The sequence below is a fragment of the Bos javanicus genome, chromosome 4 (genome assembly GCF_032452875.1).
Source record: "Bos javanicus breed banteng chromosome 4, ARS-OSU_banteng_1.0, whole genome shotgun sequence".
NCBI lineage: Eukaryota > Metazoa > Chordata > Mammalia > Artiodactyla > Bovidae > Bos > Bos javanicus.
In genome coordinates, this window is record NC_083871.1 from 57,710,800 (window position 1) to 57,723,170 (window position 12,371).

Sequence of the window (12,371 nt, forward strand, 5' to 3'; positions counted from 1 at the left end):
CCTGCTCTATGTTTGAAATACCTAGAATACTTCCATCCTAGTGAATAATAATCAAAAGTGGTCTCAGAAAAGAGATTTCAAAGATGAAAATTTACTTAACTGATTGGGGTTAAACATAGTAGGGTCTTACTCTCAATGGAGAAGTGCCCTGGCATGCCCTGTTAGTTACTCATATTATCAGCCTTCTTACTGAAAGTATTTTCTAAAATCAAAGCTTTGGGAAATCAAATGGAAGGTTTAATTGACTATTATGGTGGGAAAAAGTCTCCTAGGATTCTCAGGGGAGTTGGTTGCTTTTGACTGCATAGAAAAATTTTAGAAAGGAAATGATGAGTTGAGGGCTTTAAACTCTCAATTCAGGTATGGTGAGTGAAACAGAGCTCCATGTCGGTCCACTAAGATTGTCTTCCTCATGGTTGCAATTCTTCTGCAGCTGAAAGTAAGACCCCAGATTTGACTCTGAGATTTGTAGTATTACACATTAAGTTGAATTCACAGCCTCCCAAGCTTAGTGATGTAAGATAAGAATTGATTAAGTAGACATGGGATCATGAGAATTGACATGAATATACTTAGATAAACTCTGATGAATCTGAGAGTTTTAAACCTTGCAGTTTCACCCATCCTTTATTGTGGAGCCAGCCCCTCCTGTATCTCTGATGGGATTAATTTTTCGCAGCTTGAAGACTGTATAATGGCCTCTATTTTGCTAGGAAAAAAATTGAGGGAGAAGAATGGATGTATCCTGTGTGACCCACAAGTACTTCCTTTGTTGAGACATTGGGAAATGTGTCAGTGAAGGGAGCACTCAAGTCCTGGAAAAATTATGGAATTTTCCCCTATGCTCTCATAGCCTTGGAATGTTATGTGCCACTATTGAAATGGAAAGAAATGAAAGTGTTAGTAGTCTCCAGTAGTGTCCAACTCTTTGCACCCTCCATGAACTGTAGCCTGCCAGGCTCCCCTGTCCATGGAATTCTCTAGGTAAGAGTACTGAGTGGGTTGCCATTCCCTTCTCCAGGGAATCTTTCTGAGCCAGCGATTGAATCCAGATCTCCTGCATTGCAGGCAGATTCTTTACTGTCTGAGTTACCAGGGAAGCCCACTGAAATGGGCTCTCATTTAAATGGAATCATGGAATCCTTTAGAGACAGAGCCTGGGTGTCTAGGTATAATTGTCAGAGGAAAAGTGGGTACAGTTACTGTAATGGGCAGAAGAGCCACAGTGACAATCAGAATTTTGTGACCCCAGGATTGTTATCATTAAGGTGGCTAAATCCTTAAAGTACACATTTAGGGCATAGAAACTGTTGGGTCACATGACCAGAAACCTGAATTCATTCACCATCATGGAGCATCATGGTCTCTTAAATTTCTAAACCTAAGCCAGTTCACAAGTCCACAATCCTTAAATAAGGTGGGAGAGTTAGATCCCTCTGAGAATAAGCTGTTGCTATTGCTGTAAATATATACTGAAGATCTTCCCTCAGGGTATTCCCAGCAGGATCTCAGTTATTTACCAGACTGATTGAACATTATGGAAAGGGATGTCCTCAGCTCTTTTAAGGATTAGTAGACATAACCCTTACTTGAAGCTAATCTTTTGAGGGAAACAAAACACTACCATTGTTTTTGGGAAAATGAGACATTGGAAAAATGGTGAATGGATGATAAATTGATTTCCCTGCTTCCCTCTCCAGATTGAGTTTATCTCACTGGAGTTCCAGGGAGTCTGTGTATCCACCTTGTGGTCATTGTCCTATTTGTTCAGTGTTTGCCCTGCAGAACGCTATATTGTCTCTGACCCATAGAGTGAGGGGAATTATGGGAGGAGGCCAGGTGAAAGTCCTGGAAATGTTCTCCCGTCTAGCAGAGTAATCAAAAAGTACTGTGTCGCAGGAATTGTAGAGATTAGAGCCACCATGAAATGTGTGAGAAATTCAAAAATAGAGATTTTTTAAAATCACGTCCTCATTTTACTCAGCTTCTTGGCTTGTGCAGAAGGAGAATGGGCCTTGGAAGTTGTTTTATTGTAAATTTAATCCGGTTGTGCTTCCAACTCCACTACCATTCCAGATGTGATCTTTTTTGGAGAACTAGTCATTCTAATGTCTAGTCCTCAGTATACAGCAATTGATTTTGCAAATCCTTCCCCTCCTTATATCAATCAACCAGGATTACAGGAAGCTGTTTACATTCATCTGGCATAGAAAGCACTATACTGTCAGGGTTATAAACAATCTGCTATCATAATCTAGTATACCTTGAAGTTATTTTTAAAATGAGTAAGTAAGGCAAAAAATTCATACTTTTCCCATTATTACTGTAAACTTTTAAACCAAAGATCATTTCATAGAACCAATGAGGGGTGGAAGAGGAAGGTGTTTGTTAATGCTTAAAGCAGTATTTATTTGATGGGCTTCAGCTAGAATGATTGTTTTCTTGGGATTAAAAAGTAAAGCAAAACTAAACAAAACCAAAAACTTACACAAAGTATAATTTTAATGTGCAGAATATCTTGCCTTCTTACCCTTTTTTCTTACTTGTTAGATTAAAAATCAGAGGTGGTTGACAGTTTTTTTTTTTTTTTTGTTTTTTTTTTTGAGACATAGTAGACTCCTTTGCAATCTGAAGTCTGTGGATGTCACAATGTTTTCAAGTCCAATAGATTGCATAGGATTATGCAAGTCAATTAAGTTGAAATATGCTATGCTATGCTAAGTCGCTTCAGTCGTGTCCGACTCTGTGTGACCCCATAAACAGCAGCCCACCAGGCTCCCCCGTCCCTGGGATTCTCCAGGCAAGAACACTGGAGTGGGTTGCCATTTCCTTCTCCAATGCCTGAAAGTGAGAAGTGAAAGTGAAGCTGCTCAGTTGTGCTGACTCTTAGAGACCCCATGGACTGCAGCCTAACAGGCTCCTCCATCCATGGGATTTTCCAGGCAAGAGTACTGGAGTGCGATGCCATTGCCTTCTCTATATTCAACAAAATATTTTAAAATCTCCAGTATAGTAATATATCTATAGTAATAATAAATAAAAATTAGTATTATTAATAAATATTTCAGTTTTGGAATTAGTGATGAGTATAACAGTATTTCATCTGTGATTTCTATTGATCACAGTTAGTCTAATACTATCGTCATTTTTTGTCTGCCATCTTAACAGAGGGAAATTTAAACATTTAGTTGGATGTGAGTGAAAATAAACTCACTTGATTTCTTTTCCATCCAAATACACGGACCCTCCTCCCCCAATTCCCTCTGTTGAACTTTTTGGTGGATGAGGGAGGGCTACATGAATCTTACTTAAGGAACTTCTGCTCTGAATAGGTTTATATGACACAATGGCTCTGAAAAAAATGAATATTTGTTATCTTTTGAATGTATTTGCTTAGTCACATATTTTACTACAATGTTTCATTTACTTTATAGAGAAATAAAATCCTCTAACATAATGGAAATAAGAGACTAAAATGAGTCTATGTGAATAAGTACTAACTTTTTGGTCAATGAATTACCACATAGTGGATTAACACCTCTAATAAATTAGATGGTGCCTCATGGACCTTTTGAAGTAAAATTATTTTAAACTTATGCTCTGTTTTCCTCTATGTTATCAACTGGTTCAAGCTCATGTACTTGCAATGCTCGCTAGACTGACTGCATAGTATATAAAATTTTTGTTTCTGAAAGATTGAGTTTCTTCAGTAATCTGCACTAATTGACTGGTGTGAAATCCTTACTAGAGTATTTACAGAAGTATTATTTGTTGTATACTGTTGGCTCACACAAATAAAACTGCAAAAAATGAAAACAATTGCATTTTGCTCATTATAGTTACAAAATAATTTCTGCATCTTTTCCTTCTTTCTCCTCATTTTCAGACCCAAATTATGACAGTTTAACTAGCATTTGAAAAATTATTATGTTTATTGGATTATTTGCAGGTGGGGCTCTGGACTTTGGTCTACAAATCAGTGGTTAATTTAATGATGCACTGGTTTATATTTAGCAAAATGAAGCATAACAAGCTCAGCTGAAAAAATGATTCTTGTTTTAACCAGTGATCTTCACACAGCTGTTTAAATACCATATTGTACTTGTTTTTTTCCTCTTTCCTTATTTAGGATGGCACATGGTACTTGCGTAATCTTTGCTTATTTTAAGCCAGCATAAAAGAATGGCTCTTGGCAAATTGGAGGCAATTTGCAAAACTAAGGGATATTCTTATGAATTCAGGCCAAGTTAAATTATTATTGAATACATCTTTTTCCCCAAAATCTCTCCTGAGACTCTTTTTCATTATAATGTTATATTTCAAAGTTTATGACAGAGGAATATTTTTTTCAATTGTTCCACGTAATTTTCTTTCTTTTGTATGATGATACCATTAAAATAAGATTGGACAGGAAGAGTCCAATGTTTTAAAATTATAATGGTGCCCTTTTTGTGTTATCAATTTTATGTTTTTCTGTCTAGAAAAAACTGTGGCTCTTTGTATACAGATATAAATGATGACTCAAAACGTAGCTTAACATAGCATAAAGTAGATGGAAATTCAAAAGAATTTTATATGACTGTTTTCTTTTTCTTTTTTTCACTACTGGCTCATCCTCACTGCTTGTTGGATCCAGCCCCCAACTACTACACCACCACTAAAAATCAGTTCCTTTCCTTTGACATCTGTATGGTATATACCAAATGAAGCTTTCTCATAAGATTTCCTTGTTTTGTTTGCCCTTGTTTTTTATGTAACTTCCATTTTTTCATGAAATGTTTCATATTTTCCAGTGGTTCCATTTTATCACAGTATCTTGTGAAGCGGGACACTGTGCCATGTCTACATCTTATATCTGCCTTTTTATGTGAAACCCTTTGCTGCATATTTACGGACTTAAACATATGATCTTGTAGATAGTGATCACAACTGAGGTTGGAAAGACAAAGAATAGAGATACAGAACATAGTTACAACTTAGAAGACTGTGTTGATGTGTAATTGTTCTACTTAGTAAAACAACTCAGTCTGCATTTCTGTTTCTTAGCATGTGTGGTATTGCTTAAAATGTTCAAGTATATTCTGTATATTTCTTCTGGAGTCTCTGGATAGCAGATCTGATTTTGATTGGTTGTACTCTTTTTTATTTGCCGGAAAGTAAAGAATCTGCCTACAGTGCAGGAGACCCAGGTTCCATCCCTGGGTTGGGACAATCCCCTGGAGAAGGGAATGGCTACACACTTCAGTATTCTTGCCTGGAGAATTCCATGGGCAGAGGAGCTTGGCAGACTACAGTCTGTGGTTTGCAAAGAGTCAGACACAAATGAGCAGCTAATGCTTTCACTCTTCACTTGTCTTATTACTAGATTTAGATCTAACAGCTAGAAACACTGTCCCAAGAACTGATATACCAATAAAAGTTTGTACTGCTATGGGCTTTTAAAGGAAGTTAGAAATGCAATGAGAACATGTAGGAAATAGCTGTAAAAAATGAATTTGTCAAAGAGTAAAGGTAAGCTGTGTAAATTATGAGAGTGGGTAAAACTTGAGACTTGTGACTTGATAGTTATTTTTTAATTAATAAACAATATTATATGTATAGTTATATTTTATGGTAATGTTCATACCGAGTTAAACTTTATATATTATATATAGTGTGTATAATTTGAGAAGATGAATATTACTCTGGGACCTTCTATATTTTGACCTTCTGTGAGGTAGATAATCAAAGCTTTTCTTAAGTGTTTTTTTCTTTTTTTTAAACAGAATATGGCATATATGAACATGTTTTGGGTAAAATTAAGGATTAAAATACTAAAGTGAATTTAGAAAGAATGGAACCAAAAATCAAAACTCAGTTACCAAAAACAAAAGTAAATGCTGATGAAATCAGAATAAAACACCAAATAGTAACACATATGATATATCTCTCAGCCAAATAAACAAATGTTTAAAAATATTAAAATCTTTAAATTGTGAGATATATCAATAAAATACTTTTTAGGGTTAAACATTATAATGTATTAAGTTTTTGTAACATAGTTTAAGATGATGGGTATATGCTATTTCTTTTCCTTTTTTGAGTTTTCCATCTTATTCACATGTGAAAAATGGACTAAAATGATAAACTAAGAACTAAATGAAAAATGTTTTAAAAAAATACTTCTTACAGTTAATCAGTTCTTTAAATACCAGAAAAGCTCTTTTAATAATGAGTGATCAATTCCATAAACATATGTTTTGAAAGTATAATGCTAGTGTACTCTGATAATTCATACAGTTTTTCTTTTCATCTTGCTGAGGGTAGCAGGCTCATAATCCTGTTAACTTCATTTTCACTAATTCAGCCTGAGGGATAAAAGTTAGACATCAGCAAATTGGTGGGGTAAATTGGTCCAGAGCTTTGATCATTACTCCCTGAAATAAAAGATAGGAGCGGTCAACATCCAATGTGACTATTGTTTAGCACAGGGGTTCCCCAGCCTCCAGGCTCTAATGCCTGATAATCTTGAGGTGGAGCTGATGCAATAATAATAGAAATAATGTACACAATAAAATATACTCAAATCATCCCAAATTGCTCCCTCCCTTCAGTCCATGGGAAATTGTGTTCTGTGAAATCAGAGACTGCTGATTAAGAGCATGGTCCAAAAAAATAGCCAGTTGATTGTGAGTTCCACTTAACCATGAAAGACTTATAGCAGAAGGGTGATAGACTGTGCTTTGCTTGCCTTTTTCTTTCCATTTGCTTTCATGAGATTGTAGATTCTGATCTTAGCCACCTTACAACTAAATTAGTAACAGACTTTGGCAGTTAATTGTGCTTTGTCCAGTTCCCCAAAATTCACATCAAAATCACTTCAAACAACTGAGAATGCATGCATGCTAAGTCGCTTCAGTCAAGTCTGACTCTGTGTGACCCTATGAACTACAGTCTTCCAGGCTCCTCTGTCCATTGGATTCTGCAGGCAAGAGTACTGGAATGGGTTGCCATTGCCATCCTTCAGGGGGTCTTTCTGACCCAGGGATCGAACCCATGTCTCTTATGTCTTCTGCATTGGCAGGTAAGTTCTTTACCACTAGCGCCAACTTGTAGCCCAACTGAGAATAATTGGCTCTATTTTTAATCAAGATCAAGGAACAGCAAACTTGCTAGGTATCAGCTATCATTTCATTCAATAAGCATTTCTCGGTAGTCTATTATGTGATAGATATTCTGGTAGGAACACAGAGATGAATAACCCTTGGGTTTTCATTGTCTGTGTACGTAGACAATGGGGAACATGCATGCATGCATGCACACATACATGCACAAACGTGTATTGTGTACAGGATACAGTCCTGGGTTTTGAAGGATGTGTAGGAATTCAGCATGTAGAAGAGAGGGAAAGGGGGCCATGTGCCATCATGTGAATTGGTGGGAGAGATGTTAAATGAATTTTAAGTAGAAGATTAATACCAATTTGTGATCTGATAGATTCTCTGAAGATGGAGTCATATGGAATATGGAGTCATATGGAATCTCTGAAGATGAAGTAACTGAAATTGCATCTGAAAATTTTAGATCAATTATTATAACTACATTTCAGTCCCTTTGCTAGTTTGGGTACAAAGATGAGTGAAGTGTATTTTTTGCCTTCTCCCAACTCTCGTGTTGAATTGGGAAAGATAGATAAGGCAAAAGAAACCACAGCTCAGTGTGGTAAGTGCTGCAGTACTGTCAGAAACAAAGTTCTGTGGGGCAATTCTAGGTCACTTACCTTTTCTTTTTGTAAATTTGCTTCTCTCAATGGGTATTTTAAATGTCTTTTCATCACTGAAAATCAACATTGTTGAAGTAAAATTATATAAAATCCAATGCACCCTTTTAAAAAAAGAGGTGAAAAATATGTAAGAACATTTTTCCTGGCGAAGAATGGGTGATGTAATGTTATTCTTTGTAAGGAAAAGATTTGAATTTGGTAAGGCCCAAATTTGGCTTCCTCTGCTTAGATTTTTTATAACATTGAAAGTAGGCCTGTATTTCAGAAACAGGCCTTTTGCTTAGAAGGAAGTTTGGGGGCACCGAATTGAAGGATACTCTGTAGCAAGAATAGCAATCTCTGTAATTTTGACTGAGAGGAATAAAAGAAAAAGTTCTATTTTTTATGCTAGTTTTAAAACAGTAAAGGGAAAAATATTTTTAAAACCTGTGTCAATTATGAAAAGGCATTAGTTCTAGGAGTATCAAAGGAATCAACAATAGAACACTTACAGGTTTTCCAAATCATTAGTTAGGCTGAAGATTAAATGTAGTATTTGTCCATATATGCCATCCCTGTAATTGAGTTACACTCCAGAGATCAGCTTTGCCACATTATTTTATCAGAAGAGCCCATCATTATAGCACCTGTAGCCTCTTCTCTGAATTAAAGAAGAAAAAACTCCATCCCAGTATCATCAATATGATTCCCTATAGAAAAATGAGAAGATTTTAAATCCTTCTGAAAATGTGTTCATGCTAATGCCAGTCAAGTCAGACCTGTGCCAGAATTTTTAAATGATTGTTTCTTATTCAAATTATAGACATGCACTTTGGAAAATTTTGGAATGTTAAATAAAATGAAGAAGAAAAAGAAAAGAGTCATTACACGCATTTTGATCTAAGTCAATTTCATTAATTAAACAAGAATATCAATCTGTGAAAATTGTCATACTCCTTTATTATACTTGATGATATTTAGCGATCTATATGCCTGAAATTTTTGATACTTGTAGAAGGTATCTACTATCCTCTTTCCTATCTTAGTCTTTCTTTCACCACTTTTCCCTAGAAGCTGCTTCATAAATTCTCAAGTACCTTTTGTATAAAACACTGCAGGTAGACACCAATGGAATGGAGACCTCATCCAGGGTAGTGGCAGTCTCAGGAGGCTGTTGTTTCAAGGACTTAGTTCTCAGCTTTTTCCTGAAAGTTGATGCTTCAGTGTCTGCAAGTTCGTCAGTCTTTATGAGCTATACCCACTGAATAAATTAATAAATATGCATTTAATAATTTTACAATTAATTTGTCACTCTAACCCTAAGGAAGTGAGTATTTTAAAGACCTGAAATTCCTTTATACTGTTCTAAGTTGCTGACAAAATACCAATTCTTTTCCAATAACCTGTCCCTCTTCTTTATTTAATCATACTCTGATTTTTTTTTCCATAACCAAATTTCCACTCCCCTTTTCACCCACCTTGCCACCCTCTGGAGACCCCATTTCATAGCACAACCAAAGAAAACAACCTCCCACAGTAGAACGATTTTTTTTTTTTTTTTCTGTATTCTTATAGTTGTCATGGAGCTCTTCTCTTCTACTTCCTTTCACAGCCAACATCTGCAATATGGAGCCACCTTCCTCAATAGAAGACTCTCTCTTAGTCATACTTTCAAACTCTTATTTCTGGGGCTTTCCTTTTATGGATGTCATGTAGATCATTGTTCTTAGATTACTTTTTTTTTTTAAAGGAAAAATAGGAAGGGTCATGTTTAAGCTTTTTTATATGGTCCTTCTCTCATGCTTTTTAAAGTTACATGTGCATTATTTTGATTTTGGATATTGATGGCCAGATAGTTTGTTCTGTTTCCTGATCTTTTTTTCTGAAAATATACATATATCCTATATTTATTATAATGTAAAATATTGAATAAAGTATACATTTAAAATTTATACATCTATGCACACACATATGTGTGTGTGTGTATGTATATATGCATGTGTGTATGTATATAAAGGTATATGTATTTTGGCTCACAATATGCAAATGACTGAACATTACCTTTTGATTCTTCCCAGTTTATTCTCAGGGCCTTAATTTCCTTCCCATTTGTGGCACAATATGTCCTCTGTCCATGGAATTCTCCAGGCAAGGCTACTGGAGTGGGTTGTCATTCTCTTCTCCAGAGTGTTTTTCTCTTTCTCCACCCTACCACCCGAGTATATTTTTGCTTTGGAAAAAGCTATCTCCATAAATACTGTGGCATTTATTTTCTGTAATAGCTTTAGCTGCACATTTTATTTGGTCATTGATTTCTCATCATATGACAGAAATGGCAAGGCTAGCATTTCAGGAGAGCTCCTCTCCTGTTAACAATATCTTCATCCTCTCATTAGTTTAATTCATGATAATATCCAGACAAGCTTTGACCATTAAATCCTTTTAGGCAGCAGAGCTTCCCAAAGGCCATTCTTTGTTTTTGAATAATAAGTTTCTTCAATTCATTTTAATGTATGAAGTTAATACTGTATGGGAATTCATTTTCTTCCTGATGCAATAAACTTTCCATTAATGTCTGAGGTTAACTTTTAAGTTTTTTTTTTTTTTCTTCCTTACATAGCTGCTGATTAGAGTATCCAACAGAATGTTTTATTCTCTTCTGACTAAATCTCTTTTGGGGGAGATTGTGGTTTTTATAGCTGTTCCCTCAACCCTGTTCCTTCTCTCACACCTTTTTCTTTTATTGCATGGATAATGATGAGGCTTCATCAAAAGCCATTTGTGAAGAACCCTTGGGAAGGTGCTGAGATTGCTTTATTGTGTGTGTTTCTTTTTTAAAAAAATTCTCAAATTTGAGAAGCCCATATCTTTGGGAAGCTTAATATTCAAAAACTGTCTACCCAGATGTGAAAGATTGCCTCTGTTATGCCGTTACTATTTCTGACAAAGGGATCAGGTATAGTTGTAAGGAACAGGAGATTCAAACGTAAGTTATTTCTTCCCCAAATTAGAAAGGAGTGTCATAGAATAAAATACAGGATATCCTAACTTTGCATAGTCACAATCATAGAATTGAAATCCCCAAGCACTTTCTAGAGATAAGGAAAGACATTGCAGAAATAAATAATAGATATTGGCTGCTTCCAAACAGTGAGTGTGTGCAAGTACATAGAGATTTGCTTTACAAGGCTGAGCTTTTTAATTTTTTCAGCCAGAGATTCTTTGCTGTGAATCTGTCATTTCTGTTGAAGGAATGATTGAGGACATAGTCATACTTGAAGCTGATAATATTTACAGAAGTAATTTATAAGTAGTAAATGTTTTAATTTTTCAGATTTCTATAGTTTGCTTAAGGGAAAAAAAGCAGTACTTTGAGGATGCTTAGTAAGGAGCAGAGCAAGGCAATCAAAGCAGAAAATGTTTACTTAGAAATGCATTTGGGCTTTTTAAAGTTTATGTCTGGTCTCACATTTTGAAACTGGTTTCAAAAGTTGAATTGTTTCAGATTTCCAATTGATGTTTATATAGGGGCATCTTTAGAAGACAGTATAGTCAGCTCTCTTAAGGTTGTTAAGATCCAATTAAGTTTGAGGGGGAAATTTAGTGAATGCTTTATCTGGGGTTTAGGTCACTGGAGTCGAGTGAAAAGCTGGAAATGTGGCAGCCCTGTAATTATCTCACAAGTGAGTCACACTGAAGAACTTCTCTTAAAATTTGTTCTGTGTCATACCCTTTCCTGAGATAGCAATATTTTTCCTTGGAGCTAGAACTACAAGTAATCAAATAAAAGGTGCTAAGTAATAAAGATTTTGGCAATTGTCATAATCTCTATCAGAGAAGCCAAACAGGAAAAAAAAAAAAAAAAAACCAACAGTCTTTTAATTCACCTCTTTTTTTAGTATGATGACTAAGCACATAAACCGCCTGAGCTGAATCCTTGCACTGCCGTTTCAAACCAAGGGTAACCTCGGTTAGATAGTCAGTGTGTCTGTGCCTTAGTTTTCTCACTTATAAAATGAGGACAATAATAAAACCTTTTAGGATGTTGTCAGAACTGAATGAACATATGTACATATGGCTTTTTAAGGGAGATGATAAGTTAAGAACTGATGACAAAAAAAAATATTATGAAAATTTGGGAAAGAGCATTCTGGTAAAGTTTCTAAGATGTACTCAGAAAACAAGAGCAGACTGATGGTGGAAATGAATAGCAGCCTGGGCATGAGCAGTATAAGGTACAAAGTGAAAAGCTGTATGGGATCTGGTTTTGTAAGGTTCTGTGAGTCTGGATAAGGACTTAGGATATCATTTTTCTGTGCAACAGGGAGCTCTTGGAAACTTGGTTTTTAAGTACACGACTGGCATGACCTATTTTTTTTATAACTATTTTCATTAAGGCTTACTATAATCAGAACAGTGACACATAACTAAGTGGTACTGAATATGGGCCCAAGAAAAAGACCTGCAGAGAATTTTGACAGGTTGAACTTAACAAAAGGGCAAAAGCAATTCAATGGGGGAAGGATAACCATTTCAGCAAATGGTGATGGAGCAACTGGGCATTCACAGATAAAATAATGAAATTGACGTGAAACTCTTAATGTAAATAAAATTAACTCCAAAAGAATCA

At 35.5% G+C, this 12,371-nt stretch overlaps 1 protein-coding gene across 3 annotated transcripts in view; it reads left to right on the plus strand.

The window, feature by feature from the left end:
* The window catches only part of IMMP2L (inner mitochondrial membrane peptidase subunit 2), a 963,981-nt gene that overhangs the window by 264,758 nt on the left and 686,852 nt on the right, over positions 1-12,371 (plus strand). The window lies entirely within an intron of this gene.